This window comes from Planococcus citri, chromosome 2 (assembly GCF_950023065.1).
Source record: "Planococcus citri chromosome 2, ihPlaCitr1.1, whole genome shotgun sequence".
Lineage (NCBI taxonomy): Eukaryota > Metazoa > Arthropoda > Insecta > Hemiptera > Pseudococcidae > Planococcus > Planococcus citri.
The window spans coordinates 68,184,580-68,205,376 of record NC_088678.1 but is presented as its reverse complement, the minus strand read 5'-3'; the positions used below and the strand labels follow the sequence as shown (position 1 = coordinate 68,205,376).

General features: G+C 34.2%; 1 protein-coding gene across 1 annotated transcript in view; it reads left to right on the top strand.

Moving 5' to 3' along the window:
- vvl (ventral veins lacking) overlaps positions 1–20,797 on the top strand; it is a 414,462-nt gene that overhangs the window by 308,011 nt on the left and 85,654 nt on the right. The window lies entirely within an intron of this gene.

Below are 20,797 nucleotides of genomic sequence, written 5' to 3'. Positions count from 1 at the left end.
ACGTATCTACTTATTTTGATATGAAAAATTTTGTTTTTAAAAGCAGTGTTGCGAAAGCGAAAACAAAATCTATAAAAAATATTGTTTTCCAATCACGGTTTTCGAATCACATGTTTTTTTTTAACGCTGTCATTTTAATCAAAAAATGATACTTACTGAATTTTCTTCATAAATCTGAATAAAAAGGACAACATTTTAAAAAAAGTATAATTATCATACAGTAGACTCCCAATTATCCGACTCCGAATTATCCGACTTTCATCCGATACAAATTTATCCGACTTACATTTCGCATTATCCGACCCACCAAGGTCGGATAATCCAAAAAACCCCTAATTTTTGATTTTGGAGTGTAACTAATGATGCAGTATGCAGCATTTTGTATTCTAACAGTGTTATTTTCCTTGAAATTGATCCAACTTATCTCAAAAAATTATAATTTGAGTCAGTATTTCATTGTCTTTTATGTACAAAAGTACATTATTTCTGTTTATTCGTCATTTTTTCGATTTTTTGTTCCTTCTTTAAGCCAAAACTTGATTTTCTGAGTAAAAAATTGTCTTCTCAAGCTTATGCACTTAATTTCTACACTAAAAACATCCATTTCAGATTATCCGACTTTTTTGGTATCCGACCCACCTTACCCCCCCGATTAGGTCGGATAATCGGGAGTCTACTGTACATATAAAAGTGTACTCTTGGGAGAAAAAATTGTTTTTGAATAACCCTCATGTAATTTTTGGGAAATTTTGAACTTTTTTTAAAATTTTGTCTTTTTCCTTGAATTTTTTAAAACAAGAAAACAAAAATATCAATGTTTTTAGAGTTTAAAAAAGTCCTTTTTTTTCAAGTCCTGAATAACGAAAACCTGAGAGGAGTAGGATTGCCCTCACCACTTAGGTGATCATTCGCATAATTTCCCCTTACAAGAAGCTTCTGTATATGTTTCTATAATAGAGTCTACGCTTTATTCCATATACTGTAAGTAGGGTAACGTGATAAATTCTTCTAAACTTATATGTGCGCTCATAGGATCCCTAAATAACTGGAAGGATCCCCCTAACAATCGTATGATAATAAGATCAGATCATTCGTTCCCGCTGAATGATCTATTTCTTTGATGAATATTTTCTAAGCACAAAGTTGCTTTGGCGAGCCACGAACTTAACTTGGTCTCGTAACTCCGCGGTAACTTGTTCCTTGTCGAAATGATGATGTGTTAACTATATTGACACAATGAATATGTGAGAACAAATGGGGTTCTCCCCTGCTTGTCCTTTTTTGCATTTTACCCACGTTCAGCGTGGTAATTAGTGTTTCTCTGAACGTTTTAATTAATTATTATTAAATACGGTTCTTTTGAATACACTTCGATTTTCCGGACATCGAACGTATTTTCTTGTCTATACATTGAGAGTAGTAAAGGCGTGAACTCGCACCCAGCTTTTTTGGTACCTCTGCACCCAGTACCTATAAACCCAGTACCTATGCGCTCGACGCGTTCGTTTTCTACACTATGTGTGTATGTACTCGGAGCCTTGAAAATCAGTACGTTTGGCTTATGCACGAATTTTTTTTGGGTAGTACGTACGTGTACCTAAATAGGTAGGTACCTATACTTTTTTTCTCACGTGTGTGTGTATGTTTAGGAATAACAGGAGTTTCAGTTTTGCTTTGGGAAGTAAAATTGAAACTTTTGCATAACCTTAACCTATAAAGGGTGGAGGGTACTGGAACCCCAGTGAAAGGACCCGTATCCCCCCCCCCCTTCCCACTTGTAATTATTATTAGGTAAAGTGCGTAAATTTTTACATACAGTTGGGTATATTTCTTCGAGTACCTACTTACTTACCTGTATGGGTCTATTTGCTCAAGTACAAACTGTACATTTTCTTTCATTCACGAATAATGTTTTATTATATTTTTTTTTAAATATGCAATCACGTATGTGCTCGTAATTATACGTATATACCTACAGTTGGGTACCTATACAGATTTAATAAGTATCTTCATATTTTTTTCCGAGATTTGGTTTAAGGACCAAAAGATAGTTTAACAGAAGCGAGTGTAACTACCAATAACCGTACCCCTCACCCCCCTCCTCCCTATTTGTGAGAAATATGAGAAATCACACGAAAATCTACTCTTACCTACAAACATAATACATTTGAGAGGACTAATTAGTAGAAAAAGAAGTATCCACTGACCACACACACACACACACACATTTACATTAGGTACATTAAGGAATGTATGCTAGGTAAGCCAGTAGAAAATGAGTACCTATTATAATATGTATGAAATGATCAACCATTAGCAAGGTTAGTAGCAAAAATGAAACAAAATGGTATCATCTAGAAAATTGTCAATTGACAAATAATGTGAAAAAATTAACAAACCATTATATGTACATAGGTACTTATCTAGATCTTCTTTTTCAAAATGGCCATATAGCTCAACTGTAGAATGTAGGTAGGTATGGTGAAGTGTCCTTTTTGCTTCTTTTTTTTCGCAGGTAACGGAATTTTGCGTGAGAAATACTAAGAGATTATTACAGTAATAAGCTAATGGCTACCAATAATGTCTTAATCTTATTCATTATCGATATATTCGAATTTGTGAGAAAGAGAACTCCAATTAACTGTGACATGTTCCTTTCTTCTCGAATATTCCTTTTTCTTAAAGAGAAAGCTAAATAGAAATGATCTTTTAAGGATAATAATTATATAGAAAATAGACTAGATCTTTCTACTGACCACCAAGAATGTTGGGAAAGGTTTCTAAAATAAAGTTTCTAAAGAAGGATCACAGGATCGCAGGGTATAAAATAAACTAGTGATTGATTTTAAAAATCAGTTGTTTTCCAAGTTTGTAAGAGTCTAGAGCTCTTGAGTGTCCAAGTATACATGTTCTTACTGTGTTATTTTCTTGTGGACCTATTTTTCGCGAATTGTTTTGCAATTTTATCAGTGTTTATTAGTGTGTTATTTTTTTGAGAACCTATTTTTCGCGAATTGTTTTCATATTTTTTTTTCAACATTTTATAATTTTTTTTGCAAACTATATTTTATTCAATTTTTTGACATTTCGTTTTTTTTTTCAAATAATTTAAAAAAAATGAGTCAGTTCAAGTTGGACTTAACACCAGAAGAAATTGAGGAATTATTTGAGCCATGGGATTATAACCCTCAACAGCAGCAACCCCAACCTCAATCACAACCTCAACCACAACCTCAACCACAACCTCAACCATCTACCAGTAGAGCTGTGGTATCAAATTCGAACTCATCACAGCAACCATCTACAAGTGGAGTCACAATACCAAATACAACTGGTGAGAATCTTGAAATATTTCACAATGGTTCTTTTTTTTATAATGTATGTGTGTGCAATTGGTTAAAATTTTTTTTTGAATACCCTCCCCCCCCCTCTCTGCTCTATCAGTGTACAGAAAAAAAGACAATTTTTGGGATTTATCACCTGAAGTTATTTTCAAAATTTTGGATCATGTTCCATGTGCTGCTCTTTTTCTTTTGGCTCAGTCAAGTGATGAAATGTGTGATTTAGTTGTAGAAAAATTTCGTCCACAGTGGCAATGCTCTGACCAAAATGAATCCGAAATAAACAAATATCTGGCACAACAGTTTCGGCATTATTTATTAACCCATCTTAAATTTGATAAATTACACATTCGTTGGATAGATTTAGTAAGAGGTCATCTTGTTGTAAGGCCTGACCAGCCTAGGTATTCGGAAAAAGAGATGCGTAGGGCAATTTCTTCTTACAATTTCATTACCAAAAAAGATTTCTGGGAACATTTTGATAAAGATACCCACTTATTCTCATGGCGTTTAATTAATAAAAATAAGAAACTCAAGACTTCCAAAAATTAATTTTTTTTCAATCAAGTACTAAATTAAGTAAAAAAAAACTACCAATTCTTTTTTTTCAATTGAAAATTTCATCAAATTTCTATTTTTTTTTCAAATTTAAAATTTCATAAAATTTCATTTTCTTTTAAATTCAAAATTATTTTTCATAATAAAAAAAAAGGGGGGAGGGTGTGAGGAGAGAAGTAAGTACCTAGATACTTTCAAAATTGAAATTTGAAAACAAAAAAAAATGTAAAGGTAATAATTTTTAGTACCTAATCTTTTTTTTTTCTTTTTTTTCTTTGATTTGTTCAGGAGATCCAAACTACAAAGTTAAGAAAATCTCGGATCATGAAATTTGAATTTACTAGATTTGGTTGTTAAATTTAGCAGCCATAAAGTTTGATTTATTTTAAAGTAAGGGGGGGGGGTTAGTGGTATGTATTGTAATTTTATTTAGTAATTCCAAATTGAAAAAAAATATATTTTAAAAAAAAATTTAAAAAAAAGAGGAGCAATAAGAACAGGGATAGCTTACAAAAAAAAATGATTTAAAAAAAAACTTTTAATTTACTTTTTTTTTGTTTTTTCTTTCTCTGTTCAAATAGGATCTTCTACATCTGCTGAAAATTTATTTGACATACTCGGATCATATCAACGTCAAATGAATAAATTTAATGCGACAGCTACAACTACAACAATAAAATTAAAAGATAGGGTTGGGTACAGTCCCCAACAATTCATTAAAATGGCTATGGATTCAATTCTTGATAATTTGGTTAAAAAAGACAGCAAACATTCAGATAAAATAGGAATCACAATAACTAATCAAAATGGTGATAGGCCAGTTTATATTTCATTCAGACCTTCTGATCAAATCTCAGCAGAAGTAGTTCTAAACCAGTTTGAAAAAGTTCTTCAAAGCAACTCTACCTTTATGACAGATGAACCACTGAAAATCAATGTCACAAAAATTGAAATGCCTATTGGTAGAGGAAAAGGGGGGAAATTTTTATTACTGACCTTTGACGAATTTTGCGAGAAGAAGAATAGAAGCATACTCACAATTGTAAACCCAAATGATTCACTCTGCCTGCCCCGAGCTATAGCCTTGAGCATAGCACACCTTCATCGAAGTACAAATAAGAAGTATTATGTGTCGCTGAGAAGAAAAGATCTCGACTACTTAAAAGATGCTGCGGAGAAACTGTGCAGCGAAGCAGGGATTACAATCGATGAGCATGGGGCAGGCCTTGATATTGTTCAAAAATTCCAAGATCACCTGCAGGATTATAAGATAACTGTATTTGACGGAGCAGATCGCAGGGGGCGAATAATATCATTTGAAGGGAATCAGGGTAGTGAAAAATATATTGATTTGCTGTATGGAAGTAATCATTTCAACGTGATCACAAGGCTACCAGGAGCCTTCAACTGGAGGTTTTATTGTCGTGTATGCAAAAGGGGATTTGACCATATAGATCGGCATCCCTGCAAAAACATTGAAAAATGCGAAAAATGCTTAACACACCTACCTTGCGACAAATCAGTCAATGAAATTTTGTGTGGGAGATGTGGGCGATCTTTTTATGGTAACGAATGTTATGGAAATCATGAAGTACCTCATCCTTTTTTTGAAAAATCTAAAAGTGTTTGCGATGAAATGAAATTCTGTGAAATTTGTGATAAAGAATACTGTACAACATCAATAAACAACAGAAAGCATAAATGTTATCATTATATCTGCAACAACTGTAATCAATATGTGCCTTATGGTCATATGTGCTACATTCAACGATTGAAGAAGAAGAAAGGAAACTCCAAAAATAAAGAAAACATCATTTTTGTATTTTTCGATTTTGAATGTAGGGTGGAAGATACACCTATTATTGATGGAAAAAGTTACCAACATGTACCAAATTATTGCATTATTCAAATGCAGTGTCTGAAATGCATCGATAAATACAATATAGAAGAAAACTGTACAAAATGTGGAAAAAGAGAAGTCATTATCAAAAATTTGGAAGGCGATGATCTTCTGCAGAAAATGTTCTCCATACTAGGTCATATAGCAGAAAAATTTAATCAAGTTTATGTGTTAGCCCACAATGGGGGAGGGTACGATTTTCAGTTTGTTGCCGACTACATGATCCGAGTGGAAGGTTGGATCCCAAATATCATACTCAATGGCAGCAAAATTATTCAAATGTCCAAGGACTGAGTAACATTCAAAGATACACTAAATTTTTTTCATAAAAAGCTGGCGGCACTGCCTAAGATGTTTGGTATACAAAACAAAACAAAAGGGTGAGTCTTAGCATCAATTTAAATACACATTTGATATATCATATTATTATGCATTGCCTAATAATTAACACACTTATTCATTTTTTTTTTAGGTATTTCCCACATATGTTCAATAAATCTGAAAATCAAGGATATGAAGGTCCTCTGCCAGATTCCAAATACTATGATCCAGACAGTATGTCAGACACAGATAGAAAAGATTTTTTCAAGTGGTATAACAAGGAGCTTGAAAAGAATGAAAACTTCAACTTTCAAAGGGAAATGCTGAAATACTGCCGTTCAGATGTAGAAATTTTGCGAATTGCGTCTTTGACCTTCCGGAAATTATTTCTTAGTCAACTAAGTGTAGACCCCCTAACATCATCTGCCACCATTGCAGCAGCCTGCATGAATGGATACCGTACCAAGTACTTGCCAGAAAATACAATTCCTTTAATGACGTTCAAAACATACCGGATGTGAGACAACCAGTCAGATTTAGCTATAAGGTACCTAAAGTATTTTGAAGACAAGTACAATGTCAAGTTGCAGTCCGCCTACAGAGGAGTTGAAAAAAGAATAGGACGGTATAGCGTGGATGGGTACTGTCCAAAATTCCCAGTTGATAAACTCGGTATAGATGATCCACCCGAAGTACGACCTTTAATTTTGGAAATACAAGGATGTTTCTTCCACGGTTGCCCCACATGTTTCACTAATCGGACCACACCTATATATGCAGGATCTAAAAAATCTGATGGTAATTTCTTCTCTTTTTTTCTATTAAAAATATAAGGTACCAACTTTCTAAACTATATCAATCTTTTAAAACACTTTTCTTTTTTCTTTTGCTTGGAATAGGTGCAATTACTATGGAGTCAAGATATCAGAACACACTGGCCAAAATGGAATACTTGAAAAACTTAGAAAGTCATCCCATTATAATTGAAAAATGGGAATGTCAAATCATTCGAGAGGGTACCGAAGATGATCTACTACGAAGACATCTGACAGATCCAAATCTCATCACACCAATATTAACAAACAGGGAGGCATTCTATGGTGGACGGACAGAAAGTTTTTGCAGGTAAAATATCATTTCACATTATATAAATTTATATTTTTTCCCTATGTCAATTAATGATATGATATCTATGTTTTAGGCATCACAAAGTCGATGAATCCAAAGGGGAGAAGATACAGAGATTTCAAGCATTATGTTTATGCCAGGTAGAGATGGAAACGATATTGCCTACGTAAATTGGAAAGTGATTGAAGAATGCGCAGAAGATTCTAACTTCATAAATCCTATAATATGCGCACATGTAACTGCTGAGGCACGTCTGGTGTTATATGAGTACCTGGAAAAGTTGGGTAATCGCGTGTTATACTGTGACACTGACTCCATAATTTACACCGAGTTACCACATGACCTTAAAATTGAAACTGGACCATTCCTCGGTCAAATGGGAGATGAGCTGGCTACAGAATATGGCGAGGGGGCCTATATAACTGAGTTTATATGTGGTATGTTTTTTTTCTCCATTATTATTGCTCTTATTAATTGTTTACAATCAATAAATTAACTGTTCTTTTGGTGTATGTATGTGTTTCAGGTGGACCAAAGAATTATGGATATTGTGTCAAAACAGCAAAAAATGAATACAAATATGTTGTGAAGATTAGAGGGATCACATTAAATCATCAAGTCTCCAAATCATTAAATTTTGAAAAGATGAAGGAATTTATCCTGAACCCTCCTCCAAATCCTGTACAGGTAAAATATGAAAATAAAATTCAACGAAAAAGGCCGTTCATGGTAATAAACCACGAAGCAACTAAAAAATATGGAGAAGTTTCATCCAAGAGACGAAAAGTGGGACTACGTACTTTACCTTACGGATACATTGACCCAGATATTGATATGGATGATCAAGATTAAAAGTTATGTCAATATTTTTTTTTTTCAATACACTACTGCTCCTCTTTTTTTCTTTTTTTTTGTAATTACGTATAGTTACTATTACTGGGTTCATATAAGTACTCTTACCAGTTTTTTCTTGGAGGTAGAATTATTATTCTCTATGTTGTAGTGAGTGTTGAGTGAATAAAAATACCAGTAAACTTCCTACCATCACCACCAAATAATACGATCTTCGAAGTTGTTTCAAGGTTCTAGTACACTGAAAGTTTTTTTTTGGAGTGAAGTATTTTGTAGAAAAATAAAGAACAGATCTTTGAAATTGAAAAAAAAAAATTAGAAATTCAAGCCACTGCCTTTTTTTTTACTTTGTAGGTAGGTAAGGAAGTAAGTACAAGTTTTTTTTTTAGAAAAATAAAGAACAGATCTTCGAAGTTACTTCAATGTTATAATACCTAGGAACAATGGAAATTGAAAAAAAAAATCTATCTCAATTGTGGTATATTTTTTTTAGTTTGAAATTTCCTACAATTGTCTTGAAATAAACACTTCGTTTTGAAAAAAAAAGAATGAGAAAAAAAAAGAATTCAAGCCACTGACTTTTTCTTCACTTTGTAGGTAAGTAAGATCTATCTCAATTGTGGTATATTTTTTTCAGTTTGCAATTTTCTACAACTGCTAGAAATAAACACTTTGTTTTGAAAAAAAAAAGAATGAGAAAAAAGCGATCTCTTATACCTAGATGTTGAAATGGTATAATAAGCTAAACCGTACGTCATTCTTTGCCATTCAAAAATCACGAATTTATACAAAATGAAAAAAAAGATAACAAAATAATGAGAAAAAAGCAATCTCTTATAGATGCTGAAGAACGTTGAAATGGTATCATAAGCTAAACCACCAGCCTTTGCCATTCGATAATGAAAAAAAAATATAACAAAATTTGGTTACTTTTTTTCCACTTTAGGTATACTTTTTTTCAAGTTATTTGGGTTTTACGTTTTTTTAAATAATTGTTTATTTTGGAATTTTTTTTGGTACATAGGTACTTATTTTGAAAACATTGAGAAAAATATACTTTCTTTTGCAAATATGTCAAAAAAAAGCAAGCCTCTTAGAAAAAATTAAATACAATAGGTACGACGATTGGAAATTTAATTCTCTACTTTATTTTTCTGTAAAATGTTTTGTGCCGTCTCTAGAACACTTCGAAGGTGTGAGCGGTGATTTTGTGCAAGTTTGGAAAAAATGGTGTTGGAAGAATTAGAACGAGTCGCGGGTCTGTAAGAATTTTCCCACAACAACAACAAACAACCCTGCAGAAAAGAAATTTGGGATTTTCTCTAAGATAGCTTGAAATATACTTAATTTAACAGGAATAGAGCTCAGATGCATTCGTCCGTAGAATGCAAAAGAACATAGTTGCAAAAAAAAAGTAAGTAGGTATGTACTTTGTACTTACTCACAATATTTGAAAATTATTTTTTTCGAATGTAGGTATCCAAAAAAGTATCATCATATTTTTTAATCTATGGTTTCGGTGACAAACTTGATTTTAGCACCATGAGCAAATAGCCTTCATTTTACAGAGAAATAGTAGGTACTTAATTCGCAAAAGTCAGCTATGAAAAAAAAAAGATCAAGCGATTTCCAAAATGATGGTTTATTTTAAGAATTATTTTCGATCGGATAGTATTTTCCCAACTAAAGTTAACAAAGTACATACATAGCTCGAAATTGTTTAACATCGTTTATTTAACAGGGGTGAGTAAGTGAATTTAATCGAGGCTATATTTGCTTGGGAAACAGCCTAAACCTAAAATATGTTTTTTTTTGTTTCGAGATGAATGCGAATTCACAAACTAACACTATTTGCAAAAGTCAGCTATGAAAAAAAAAGATTGAGTGATTTCGAAAACTCTGATATTCATGTATGACTTTGTAAGAAGTTTACAACGAGCGAATATTCTTGTCTACTTTTTTTTCAATTGTAAACCATTGTACAATGATCATGCACCTTAACAACATCCGTGTCCCCAAAGTACCGTTACCCACTGTCTTTCACCACCAAACAGACATTTCTAGTATTAATTCGTAAGCCTGAGTGAATATTTATAATCGAGTCTATAAGCGTATTCATTTACAAGTCTCCTAGAAACGTTTATTATTATTATTATTATTATTATTATTATTATTATTATTTAGTATTATTGTCTGGCCGGAGGTGGCGATTTTTAGAGTGAAAGATGGTGAATATTTATAATCGAGTCTACAGGGTGTCCCAACTTCGAACGAAAAGCAGGCGTGTGGTGATTTTAAGAGTGAAAGATGGGATAACGCTACGAAAAAAACTATAGGTACCTATCTATTTATATACACGTACGTACCTACCAGAGTCCTGCACGGTATAGTTAAAAGTTATCTGCGTTAGTTGCGCGTCGAGGGCGGATAGCTATAGTTAGTAGTCATCCTAACGGCAGGTTATAACCGCACTGGCCCGTGCGATTAATATTTGTAACTCAGATAACGTAACCATTGACTAACTTGTAGTTAAAATAACTACACTACCTGCGATTATACCGCGTTCTTATCGGAAAAATAACGTTTGCTTCTTTCTTATCTGTTTGATGAGTCACCAAAATGTGTTGATGAGACATCAACAGAACCGAAGCTAACTTACCGCTGCTATAGACAGTAAAGGGAAGACTTCGCACTAGCGTTATAAAAATGTACATTTTCCGTGCGCAAGGTTTTCGTAATCGCGAAGTTGCATGCGCGAGCGCTCTCTATAATTCACAGCGCGAGAAATGTACGAACTACGTAGATTCAAGAGCATCGCTATAGAATCGCGAAGTTACATGCGCGGCGCCCTCTACAAATTCTTCAAAACCTGGCGTCCGAAACGCGACTGGTTTTGATTTAGTCCCGCTTTGAGTGCGTAGTCTTCCCTTTACTGTCTATAACCGCTGCATCGGCAGGTAGTTATAGTTAGTTATTTGTTGGTTGCGCGCGCCGACAAAACTAACTACAGTTCGTAACCTGTAGTTGAATTAGCCGATAGCTCCGGCGGTTATTCAGCTATTTTAACTATACCGTGCAGGACTCTGGTACCTACCCACACAATTCAACGCTCCGAGTACATACACAGTACACACATAGTGTAGAAAACGAACGCGACGAGTGTATAGGTAGGGGGTTCCAAGGTACAGGGCAGGGAATGTATCGGACACACTCCACGTATAGGAAATACCCCTTGCCGGTGGTGTTAGTGGTGAGAGGGGTAGAACAGACAACACGCATCGTACCTGCAAACTACCTGCACGCGGACCATCCCTACTCCCCACATCCCGCCTCGCGAAACACGTTCCATATAACCCTATACTAACTGGGTTTATAGGTACTGGGTGCAGAGGTACCAAAAAAGCTGGGTGCGAGTTCACGCCTTTACTACTATTGAGCCTATAGATAGACGTTCCTACCTACCCACCTAGTTTTGGTTAGTGCATCGGAAGAGGTAGGAAAAATGCATAGTGTCCAAGTATAAGTGTAAGGTAATTAATTATAGATAAATCATAATTAATTGAGATGGATAAAATGAGTAATTATGCACCTAGTGTTAGTGGCTGTATAGGAGATACTTATTTTATCTCAGAGGAAAGACATAATTTCACCATGTTTTAGTTAGAGTAGGATAGCAAAATAGCACGTAATCATTTGAGCTAACACTCAAGTGGTTTCTTGTAGATTAAACTTTACTCGATACGAGTGTGCACTCGTATTGAATTACATAATAATAGTCTTAATTATCCTTTATTATTTTGTATGTAACTCGTTTGGTATATTATTCAATAAACATATCGATTAGCATGAATATATGTTTTTATTTGGTGAAGAACTGGACAATGTGCTTATAGTGAGTAGGTTATTTCCAAAGTCTCCTATCTGAGCTAGTCAGGGACAATGAGTAAATATTCACTGCCTAGGGAATATTTCTTAGCCAACTTCAAGGATAGATCATGCTGATATCTACTATCTCACCGGATAACTTCCTATTTCACTATAACAAACCCTAATTTCATTTTCGCAAAGCAGGTCCTTTCAACGGTTTAGTGAAGTAATCTCCATAATTTCTAGTCATTTTCAAAATGGGACCGCAATACCTCCTCCTCCTTCTTAAAAAAAAACTACAAATGGCCACAATTTTGACCTAAATTGAAAGATACCTATTGTATTTTTCTCAAAATTTCTTTAAAAATAGATTTGCATTTATTTGCATAAAAAATTGCTCCTACTGTGCAACCAAAAACATTCCACACCTGGAGATTATTATTTAGAAATTCTGAATTTTTTCTGAATTCTAAAAATGTTGAAATGTGATTAATTTTGTTCGTTTAGTAAATCTTCTGACATCTTGATCAGTGGTGAATTTTTTACGACAATATCTCTCAGCCGGAATACAAAATAATATAATGACTCAATTCATACCTATGTCATCTACATAAAATGAGAATTTTACAGTATCTCGCAGATATGTAAGCATAATACTTTCGTTTTTCACAAACAAGGTCGAAGCACTAGGCTAATTATCCGAGCACGATGCACTTATACAATATACATACGAACGAATTAGTATGCGCATCTTTTAACCGACTGGGCATCAGGTAGACATACCTGTTACAAACCATACGTATGTAAAATTCACAAAATACCTTCACACGACATCTTGAAGCTTACAGATCATACCTTTCTGGTTATTAACCGCGAGAAAAAGAAGAGATGTTATTGGATGGTTGGGGGGGGCTAAGGGAATGCGAAAGACACAAACGTAATTATAACAGTGCGTTACTCGATATATACGACGATATTTCAGAGCACGTGTTCTTCCTGCAGCCAACGATCGTCGTTATTTCGATCAGTGTAATTTTTTTCTTCGGTCTTCTCGTTCCAATGAAATAAAATATTAAAAATGCGAAAAATTTGCGATATTCACACGTATCACACAACGCACAAGGTAAAGAATTATTTGTATCGATGCACAGTCAGAGAAAGAGGGCAGGAGGAGGCTTTTTTTCTTCGTGCTTCTGCGATCGAGATGATGGCGTTGACGTTTTATTTCTTCTTAACACACATAAATACACGTGCATGAGGAAAGATGAAGAAAGAATTCGTTAAAAATTTCAGTCATTAATAAGTATAGACGTAGAGAGGATGTATTTTTATTTTGCACAGCCTATAGGTACACATTGTTCGATGGCTAAGTCATTAGAAATACAGCTCACGAAGCTAATCATTTCCTGTCGATATATCTACCCTTTACTCTTCCAGTATACGTTCTGGGTTCTGCCATCAGCAACGTACAGTGTCTCTTTTTGTTCATCTCTCTCTCACACACACTCTTGTAAGACGTGTATGTGTACGAATCGTCAAAGACTATACGTACTAGTACATATATTGTCGTAAATACCTACACACACTGGTACATGTACGATGAAGTCTTCGTCGTTGTATATTCGAAACTTCTGCCACAATGCTTGGAGAGATACAGATTGACGAGATGGAAAGAACGACGAGGGTGAAGAGAGGAACGACATATACGTGAAGACAGAAATAACACACGATGAAGAGAGAGCAAGGTGATGCCGGGAGGGGAAAGACCGTTGACGAATGAAGTTCACTAAGTCTAGACTTAAACTAGCTTAAGCCTACAACCGACATTTAACAAGCTGTTGATGATTACATGGCTTTGACATTCCCAGGACGTACCTAATCAAACTGCGTTCTGAATACTAAATTTCTAGATGTTCTGTTTTTGGTAACGTATTTGCCAGAGTGCCCGCCACCATCGCGGCCGTCGTGGCTGCTGCTTCTTCTTATTCGCAGTCGTAGTCGTCGTCGTCGCGAACACCCTGGTTCCCCTGCTCGACGAACGTGTTCTCTTACTCTTCGATGACCAATCTGTAGGTATAGAGATGAGAATGTTTTGCGCAAAATCATCGGGACTCGAATCAATTTTCTATTCATTTGACCAATTTTAAACTGTTTTTCAAACTATTTGCGTGCTTTCTAAGTGAGGGTTTCAACGTTTTTAAGTAACTTTATTCCATTTTTGTGTTAACTTCTGCAGCGAATATTGAATGAGATACTCACCTACGAAATATTCAAATCTGAAGCTGACATCTCACTGTTTTGTAACTTATCGAAAACTTTAATACAAGAAATGAATAGATGATCGTACTTATGTTCCCTTAGCACATTAGTAAAAATCAATGTAATAATATTAAAGTGTATTTTCCTCATTTTTCCGGTGGGGGCGCCAAGGGATCCAATCAGAAAAATGAGTGAATTTTTGAATTCAGCACCATTAAAAACCTTACAAACGAAATGTCACTCGTTATATGCAATTTTTTTGTCGTACTGGTCCTATAAAAGGGAATGTAGAGAAGGGGGAGGGGGTCGGAAGGACTGTATTGAAAAAATAAGCGAATATTCAATTTCAGGGTTCTCGAATCGTGGGAAAACAATATTATGTTACACCAAATTTTCATGATTTTTCGTTGTTTTTTTTTCAATGATGTTTGCAGGGGCACCAAGGCCACCAAGGGTCCAAAACCAGAAAATAAGTATATATTTGAACTCAGCGCACTCGAAAACTAACAATCGATATGTCACATGGCATATTTAATTTTTTGGGATTTTGACCCTGTTTGTAGGTAGGAAACTTGAGGGAGAGGGGAGGTTAGAAAGGCTCAATCAAAAAATGAGTTCATTACCGAGCTTCCCTGACTTATAAGAAGGGTGTCTAACCAAACTCCCAGTCCCAGACAAAAAAATCATGACTTTTCATGACCTATTTTTCACATTTTTACCACATGAAAATTACCCCCCCCCCCTCCCCAAAAAAATCTTGGAACTGCGAGGAATTTTTTTGAATTTCTAGGCAAATGGTATATCAGTTTTTTCTGTTTTTTGGAACAAATTTATTTTTTATTTTATGGGCTTTTTCCAAGTATGTTACAAAGAAATATTAAGAGTGATTTTTTTTCAATTTTTTAATGTCAGCTTTGAAATTGTGCCTAAAAATAATGAAAACATTAGAAATGATCATTAAACACCACGTACTACATATCAACAAACACCTCATTACAAGAATAAACGATAAAAAGCATAAAAAATTCACCCAAAAAATATTAATTCTACTATTAATACTTTAATGATGTCATTTAATTCCTCTTCTATCGGCTGGAAGTGGTGGCGTACTCCTGTAAATCAAGCTAAATGATGGCCTGATCGATCCCAAATCGCGACCAATGCTATGATGCAATGGCCAGCGATGATCATTTTGAACAATCGATTTCACAAATTTATCATCACACTATTTGATGATCGATTAATCGATAGCGAAATGATCGATTAATCGATGTCAAAGCAATTGATTTATTAATGTTGTTCGCAATGATCGATCAATCTAATATCGATGTTGAAATCATCGATTATCGATTGATCGTCGATTAATTCGATTATTTCTTGCTTCGAGCATTTCTTAAAGCTGCTTACTGATAACAATTGATAATCAATCACATCAATCGATAACGTTAATCGATAATTGATAACATAAATCGATAATCGAAAACATTATTCGATAATCAAATACATTAATCAATAATCGATAACATCAATTGATAATCGATAACAATAATTCATAATTCGATAATCGAATACATAAATCGACAATCGATAACATCAATCGATAATCGATCACATTAATCGATAATCGATTGATCGATTTTTTATATCCATCAATCGATAATTTCTAGATAACTTGCATGTATCATCAACTTTGATAGTCGATTCATCGATCATTGGAATCCATTGATTTCGAGATGGATTAATCGATTATTTCGACATTGGTAATCGATTGATATCTCATTTCGACATCTGTGATCCGATTGTTTTGCTATCGATTAATCAAATTTTGTGATGATAAATCGTAAAATCGATTATTCGAAATGATCTGCGCACATGTCAGTCCCATTCGGGGGTCGATCAGGCCTTTGGTATTTAGAAAAATTAGTCTTATGCGCTTGAAACTTCGAAAATCAAAAATCGGGGTAATTAGTGTGCTTAAAAAAGTGCGTAGGATGCGAATTTTTTCGCAAAACAATAAAGATGTCGCTACGGTTTCTTGAAGTAGGGCAAAAACGTCCATTTTCGCAACTTTGACCGTCTCTCCAGACCGCAAAAACAACTGAAATTTAAAAAACTCACTCTGTTTTTTGTTTTAGAGTCTAATTGAGGAGCTTGGTGACAAAGTTGGACAAACGCCACAGGGTTCATTTTGAGAAAATCGATGTTTTTTGTTACAAAAATATACAGCATTGTAAAGGTGGGGGATATTTGACAAATTGTAGTGATGATACTGAGTAACAAAAATACAAAAAATATCCTTCCACCATCACCCCCCACCACTAATAAAAAGAACCTGAAAATGCACTTGTCTGATTTTGAAACTAAGATGAAGATAATTTGAAAGTGAATCTGTCTAGATCAGTTAGGTTTTGATACGTATAGGATTTTTAACCCTCTTTCCATTTCTGAGGTCCCTTAGTTTCGAAATATGTAGTACATAAAAGGTCAAAAAACGCGATCAAAGTTGCACCTTAGTTTCAAACACGGACATGTGAACATTATCTTAGTTTCAAAATGAGACATATCCTATCAACTTAGTTTCAAAAACAGACATATCCTGGATATGTCTGTGTTTGAAACTAAGGCAAAACTTTGAGCGCATTTTTTACCCTTTTACGTACTATATTGAAAATAACAGACCTCGGCAATGAAAAGAGCGTTAAAAATCCTATAAGAATCAATATCTAACTCGATTTTTGTAGAAGTGGCGTTTGTCTAACTTTGTAACCAACCTCCTCAATTGTAAGTACTTATCAATTGAGCCCCTTTTCGACCCAAACACAAAAAAAATGCCTAGCGTTATTTCAACATTTATTAATCGATAATCAATTTGTTGTAATAATAAATTGTAAAATCGATTATTCAAAATGATCGGGCTGCGGACGATGTAGTCCAATAGCGGCCGATTTTCGGACATGTGGTCCGATTTGAGAAGGCGAACGATGTAGTTCGATCTCCGACCAGGCCACCATTTAGCTTGATTTACAGGAGTGCGCCACCGCTCCAGGCCGTTGGAAGAGAAATAAAATGACATCATTGAGTATTCATGGTAGAAATTTTTTTTTTTGGTGAAATTTTTTTATGCTTTTTATCATCTCGAATGATATATTTGTTGATAATATGTTGTGTTTAATGATCATTTCTAATTTTTTCATCATTTTTAGGCACAATTTCCGGAATGAATTAGAAAAAATTTATTCTCACTCAATTGTTCTGAAAATGCAATAAATTGAATTTTTTTTTTGTCCACGCATCACGTCAAACTAACGGATGAAATCTGGTCATTTGGCCTTTGGGTTAGGACGAAAAGACATTTGCTAATGCTATACCTGATTTTAAATAATTTTTAAATGGTAAATTTTAAACTGAATATTTTTTTTGGAATTTTGATCAGAATGGATGTCAATTGGTGTTTTTGCGGGGAGTGGGTGTTGAGATCCCAAGTATGTTGGTTAAGTAGTTTTTTATACATTTACCTATGTAATTTTTTAATTTCAGCTTTCAACCCTCGGAAGATCGGATCATCATTAAAACTTTAGCTTTGATCTCGAAAGTCCAGTGCAACAATTTTCAGATTTTGACCACTGATTTTGAATGTTTTATCTGTTTGATTGTTTGATTCAAATCGGGCCAGCAGATGAACAAAACATTGCAAAATCCTAAAAATATCGTTGAATGATCAATTACCGAGGACATTTTAATTACATCTAAGAATTTCACACTTTTAAAGACGACGTGCAGTCATCAATATTTTGACTTTGACCTTTGATTAGAGTCTTATCAAACCAAATATGTATCAACCAAACACCACGTAACCATCAACCAGTACTCATTCAAAATGATGAAAATGCATTAAAAAAATTTATCCAGAAAAATATTAATTCTATGATGAATACTTAATGATTTCATTTTTAATTCCTCTTCTGTCGACCGGGACTGGTGGCGTACTACTGTAAATCAAGCTAAATAGTGGCCTGATCATGAACAGCCAGCGAGTTGCGATCATTTTGAATAACCGATTTTAAAATTTATTATCACATTATTTGATGATCGATTAATGGATAGTAAAATAATCTATTAATCGATATCGAAATAATCGATTAATTGATAGAAAAATAGTCAATTGATCGATGTCGAAATAATCGATTAATTGATAGAAAAATAGTCAATTGATCGATGTCGAAATAATCGATTAATTGATTTGATTACTTCAACATCCATAATCCATTAATCGATCATATCAACATTGATAGTCGACTAAACGATTACTTTAACATCGATAATTGATTAATCGATTATTTCGACATCGATCAATCGAATCGATCATTTCGACTCCGATTAATCGATTATTCCGACTTCGATTAATCGATTGATTGATCATTTCGACACTGATGATCCGATTGTTCGGCTGTCGATTATTTTGACATCGATCAATCGATTATTCCGACATCGATTAACCGAATATTGTGACATCGATCAATTAATTATTATACCATCAATTATTCGAACATCGATCATCAAATATTGTAATCATATAAATTTGTAAAATCCATCATTCAAAATGATCTTTGATGGTGCGTCTACAAATGTATCGCACCATTGACCCTGCACCTGCACCATTGGCCCTGTGGTGCATCAGGTCCCAAGGTGCTTTAGATCAGATCATTGCCATCATTTAGCTTGATTTACAGGAGTACGCCACCACTCTCGGCAGGCAGAAGAGGATTCAAATGACATCATTAATAACTATTCACTATAGCATTGATATTTTTCTGGATGAAATTTTTTTATGCTTTTCAATGATGTATTTATTGATAATTAGTGGTGTTTAATTTTGTGATAATTTCTAATATTGTGTGGATGGATGTTGTGACATTCGTCTTTTAAATTAGTACAAACAAAAAAATCATGAATTTTTTAAAAATTTGTGAAAAATGCACGAAAAAGTGTTGAAAATAATGTTGTAAAAAAATGATCCATTGCAAACAAAACGTCCAAAATAAAAATTTTAAAATAAAAATCACTAGCACAAAATAACCCAAAAAAATGATTAGGTAAATTTTAGTAAAAGTTGTCAAAATTCAGCAAAAAATTGCGTCAAACATTGTTGAAACTTTTTGTAAACTGAAGAAAATGCATTAAAAACTTCTTAAATCAGCAAAAAAATGATTGAATATTTTTTTCGAAATAATAATCGTTTATTTTTAGGAAATGCTCGATTATTTTCGATTATACGATTATTTTGATTGAAAAAATGTATTCAAAAACGCCCAGCAGCTTTGACTTTTAGCGTTTGCGTAATTTCTCTTCGGTTTATTTTTTTGCTAAATAATCGATCAATACTTGCCCATTTCTAGTAATCAAGTCCTTGCGTAGTCTTATCGTTGTCCCAGTGTAGACAAGTCCTAGCGTAGATCGTAGATCCCAGCTATAAATATGATATCATTCGGTAAATAGGTATTTTTTCCCCTTATACCTATTAGTTAATTGGCAAATTTTCAGTCAACCTCCTCCTCCTTCTCCTCGCGGAGTAAGAAAAAATGAAAACATTTTCGTCGATTTTTCTGCTACCTTAGAATGAGCTTGAGATTTCAAGGAAAATCAGTCTGGAAGACAATGTCAGTAACTGTAGAACACACTTGTGATCCTTAAAAATTTCAAACACATTAAAAAGGATATTAAAATATGTAATATGCTATTTCGATCTAGCTTCGTCTCGTTCAAATTGAAGGCAACAAAATTAGTCTTCTGTGCACTGGAAATATAAACATGTGTCATTGGTAAAATTTAATTGCATTTTTAGTACGAAGTAAGCCCTCCTGGTTCTACGCTGCCTCAGATCTCTGAGAAAAACTGTTTCCTCGTCTCTGTCATCTACTTACACGAAGGCGAGATTGATGATAAAATGAATACGAATCTGAGTTATAATGTACCTCTACCAACTCCTGACGAGAAATGAATCGATGGACTTGCCTACAGGCAATTTTAAAGGTGTCTGCGATGCATCTCCGCTGCGTCTAAATCAATTACCCTCGTTTCGATGAAAACGAGATGCCTGATGAGAAACGAGGAAAGGGATTAAAGCTACACTGCTGTGTGGCAAGAACAATAGCCCTACGTATGTGTAAAATGTACATAATGGTGAAAAAAAGAAAGAATGAAAAAATAGCAACGCCGAGCAATAAAAAACGAATATATCATCTCGATGTGTGTATGAAGTGGTAGAAAGAGACGACAGCGTAGTATACTATACGATGAATCCCGCATAAAACGAAATGTTATTTCATTCAATAAAATGTAATTTAGACGTTGTACAGTAACGACATAGTACGTACAGCCAACGAACGAGCGAACGAGCGCGAAAAAAAAAACCAACGGGTATATATAGTACAATGTATAGATAAAGGAATATTAATTTCCATTGACGAAATAATGAACAGTCAGGGTTAGTATTCTTTACACACACTCTCTTTTTGCATGGTGTACGTGCTATAAGCTATACTCACTCGTATACTCGTATGTACGAGAGAAA